The sequence below is a fragment of the Triticum aestivum genome, chromosome 4A (assembly GCF_018294505.1).
Source record: "Triticum aestivum cultivar Chinese Spring chromosome 4A, IWGSC CS RefSeq v2.1, whole genome shotgun sequence".
NCBI classification, from domain to species: Eukaryota; Viridiplantae; Streptophyta; class Magnoliopsida; order Poales; family Poaceae; genus Triticum; species Triticum aestivum.
Genome location: NC_057803.1, coordinates 147,803,929 through 147,808,309, shown reverse-complemented (window position 1 = coordinate 147,808,309; position 4,381 = coordinate 147,803,929). Strand labels below are relative to the sequence as shown.

At 40.4% G+C, this 4,381-nt stretch overlaps 1 pseudogene; it reads right to left on the bottom strand.

Moving 5' to 3' along the window:
* Window positions 1-1,638: 1,638 nt before the first annotated feature.
* On the bottom strand, window positions 1,639-2,058 carry LOC123081883 (60S ribosomal protein L13-3-like; annotated as a pseudogene).
* Between the last annotated feature and the right edge of the window lie 2,323 nt (window positions 2,059-4,381).

Below are 4,381 nucleotides of genomic sequence, written 5' to 3'. Positions count from 1 at the left end.
ATATAAAATGACTATAAAATGATTATAAAACATCCAAGATTGATAATATAACAACATGGAACAATCAAAAAGTATAGATACGTTGGAGACGTATCATGACCTTGTGAACTTATGCATAGGGGTTGGCACACATTTTCGTCTTGACTCTCCGGTAGAAACTTTGGGGCACTCTTCGAAGTTCTTTGTGTTGGTTTGAATAGATGAATCTGAGATTGTGTGATGCATATCGTATAATCAAACCTGTAGATACTTGTGGTGACATTGGAGTATCTAGGTGACATTTGGCTTTTGGTTGATGTGTGTCTTAAGGTGTTATTTTAGTACGAACTCTAGGGCTGTTTGTGACACTTATAGGAATAGCCCAATAGATCGATCAAAAAGAATAACTTTGAGGTGGTTTCATACCCTACAATAAGCTCTTCATTTGTTCTCTGCTATTAGTGACTTTGGAGTGACTCTTTGTTGCATGTTGAGGGATTGTTATATGATCTAATTATGTTATCATTGTTGAGAGAACTTGCACTAGTGAAAGTATGAACCCAAGGCCTTGTTTTGAAGCATTGCAATACCATTTTGCTCACTTTTGTTACTAGTTATCTTGCTGTTTTTATATTTTCAGATTACAAAGACCTATATCTACCATCCATATTGCACTTGTATCACCATCTCTTCGCCGAACTAGTTCACCTATACAACTTACCATTGTATTGGGTGTGTTGGGGACACAAGAGATTCTTTGTTATTTGGTTGCAGGGTTGTTTGAGAGAGAACATCTTCATCCTATGCCTCTCACGGATTAATAAACCTTAGGTCATCCACTTGAGGGAAATTTTCTATTGTCCTACAAAACTCTGTGCTTGGAGGCCCAACACGAGTCTACAAGAAGAAGGTTGCATAGTAGACATCAAGCTCTTTTTTGGTGCCGTTGCCGGGGAGGTTAGCGCTTAAGGTATATCTTTATATCTTGCAATCGAATATTTTAGTTTCTTATTTTATCACTAGTTTAGTCTAGAAAAGAAAATTACAAAAAATGGAATTGAGGTTGCCTCGTATGCTTCATCTTTTTAATGTCTTTCGTGAAAATAAGGATTCTGATAATTGTGCCAAAGTGTTAGAAAAAGAATGCATTAAAAGGTTTGGCACTGAATCTTTGTATGATGAGCATGATTGCACTGTTGTTAGTATTAATTTCTTGAATAACCATGATGCTAATGATATGCAAAGCCATAAGCTTGGGGATGCTATGTTTGATGAAGATGATATTTTTTCTCCCCCAAGTTTTGATGAGCAAATTTATTATGATGATAGCATGCCTCCTATTTATGACTAGTAAGCTTGTACGTGCAACGCACATCTGGACTAACACAGATTATATCAAACATCCATACTTATAAATAATGCAACCTATATTGTTCTAGAAAATATGAAAATGTCATCTATAAAATGAATAAATATATTATCTAAGATGATAAGTACCATCATTTTTGCAAAATATTCCTGGGATAACAACTTAATTATTTGAACTAAATTGTTTGACGATTTGCACATAAATAAAGAGCTGATTTGAACAGTGGGCAGAAAGGTCTATTCAGAAATCAAACAAGGTATCCGAGGCTCCAAGTTGTCATAAATATCCCATCACTTCTTCTCCTCTTTCTCCATGCGGGTAGCCATCTTCACCCAAGCTCCTAACTGGTGCCAGTTCATCCTCTCAACACGGAGCTTGCCATATATCTTGTACGCCTTCACGTCATCTACAGCCTTCACAACTTCGACCAAGCGCTTCTCGCTGCCGCGAGTGATGGTCGACTTGGATGGTCGTAGAAAGCTCATCTGGAGTAGAATCATCAGCCTTGGAACAAGAGAGCGGTTAAGGAGGTGCAAACATATGAACATATAAAATACAAAGAGAAAAAGAAATAGGCACCATACCGTGTACTTGCGAGCACAACTTGGGAAGATAACAAGCTTGGTCTTGTATCTTGAGCCTCTAGACATTAGACTGCATACCCCCTCAAGTGACATGTTCTCGCGGCACTGGTCCAAAGAAATGCCCATGTTCAGAACAAGCTTCTTTAAGATGCTCGCCGCCTGCACTTACAAGTTTATAAACATCGGCAGATGATAAAATAAAGTTCTATAATAACACCAGTTCCACAACGGATAACCCCATCTAGCACATGAACTTAAACTCATGCATCATGCATTGTTTGTAGATGGGGGGAACAAATAAAAGTTACAAAGACAACAGAAGTTTCATTAATGCAAAAAAAACTTTTATGTAAATAACAAAAGTAGGTATGCCAGAAGTAGATGCAATGTTAGAACCATGGAATTTACTTTCTTATAGAGCACATTTAAAATTTTCCATGTCCAGTTAAAACCAATTACGGTATTTGATAATGCTACATCACTCTACGTCTATTCAAAGATGGAGGAACAAGAATAAAGAAACGAATAATCACCTTGAGCTTCTGAAGGGCTATATGTGTGTGGCTATACTTGTTCCGGAGGTGCACCTGGCCAGGTGTCTAGGGAGCCAGCTGCCATTGCTGAAATGTTAGGTCTGTAAACCAGGCACACCCTCAGGTTGTTATCCATCTGCGAGAATAAGATGTGTTGGGCTGTTATATTTCCTGATATTTTCTAAACCTGTAATGATAGTGGAATTGTCTATAGCACTAAAAATTGGCGCAATTGAAGGGAAACTGTGACGTAGTTCTGGATAGAAACATATGATGGGACAAGGTTAGTAAAATCCAGATTATCAAACAACAAATCCAGGTTAAATTGCTGATAGGCTACATGGCAGAGGTGCATACAAATTGAGGTTAAATTGCATTGATAAGCGGTAAAAGAAAAACATGAAAAGGATCAAGGAAACAAATATGCATCAAAGGTAAAATGGAAACTACAAGCATTTTAAACTGCACAAACCCCACTATCACCCTTCTGTTAGGGAAGAATCACATGAATCGACACATAGTATCTACTAACTTCATTTCACATGATACATCGTGCAACCATAGCTTGATGATTAAAATATGTCTACACCTACAGAAATTATTATCACCTTGCAACCATCGACATGATAATCTACAGCAAGGAATTGCCGCAGTAACAAGTACATCCTCGATCCTCAGGCCATATTTCAGTAGCAAGACCACCACTTTATAACAAGAATTTCACCCAGTGGAACCAAAATTTCATAAAAGCCTAGTATCTTCCCATCTGGTATATTCTCCCACTGAAACACAACAAATGAGCAAGCTATGTAAATCAGCACCAAGGATAGCCAGTGAATCATACAAAATAATCTAGGCTCCATTGACCAACACTATGTTCTAAAAGGCCCTATGTTGTAACTTTGATAAGAGAAGAGCATCTTACCATCCAATCCAAACACACTGAAACGGAAGAGAGAAAAAAATCTGAATCTCAGCGAAGGGACTGGCAGCGGCTGCATCGTCGAGTCAAAAACTGCACAATGGAGTTGAAATTTATTAAGTGACTCACTCGTTACTTGGCTGCGAACGGAATTTATTACTCGACTCGCTCGTTTGTACAGCCTCGTGGACTCATGGTGTTTGCGCAACACCTAAAATGAAGCACCTGCAATGGTGCTACACCTCTGTTCGACATCATAAACCAGCACAAGAACACAATGACATAATTCTTAATTCAGACTTTGTACGCAAGGGAGTCATGGTCTCATGGGTAACAAGATAAATATAGCAGGAGTCTCTAGAAGAGAGAAGAAAATACTACTATGTCCCCTTGATTCAGTTGAGCCACTTCACTTAAGTCTTCAGTATCATCTTCTCGGTCACCATGGCCATCTCATGCATGGTACTTGGCGGCCACTGCACAGTGTGTCAACAAAGAAGGTTGGATATTCAGATGAAATCGTAGAAAAGGAAGCAGCATGGCCTCTGATGGTGATTGAAGTGCATCCTTGCGCACAAAACTAATCCACTTCCCACATAAATCACTGTTTCCAGTAAAATTGCATTGTGTATGAATATTCAAACATCTCATTGGCAGTGTCAAAGGAAGAGGGGTGCTCTCTACTTACCTCTTCTACAGTCTGCATCATCTCCGTGCTCCTCCCTTCCTTCCCTCCCTCCCTATCGGTTGGCGCAAGGAACTGGAACGGGATGGGTGGCAACAACTTCTGTAGATCCAGATACGCACTGTCGGAGAATAGCATGCATTAGGCCGCTGGGAAGAAGAAGAGGACCGGGGGCGGCGAGGCGGAGGTCAAGCTGAGCGGCTCGGGCGGCTCCTGCGGTGACCTGCGGCGAAGGGTCTCCCGCGGCAAAGGACGCGACAAGCGGCCTCTGGCGGCGACCCGCGGCGACCTTCGGCGAAGGGCGCGGTG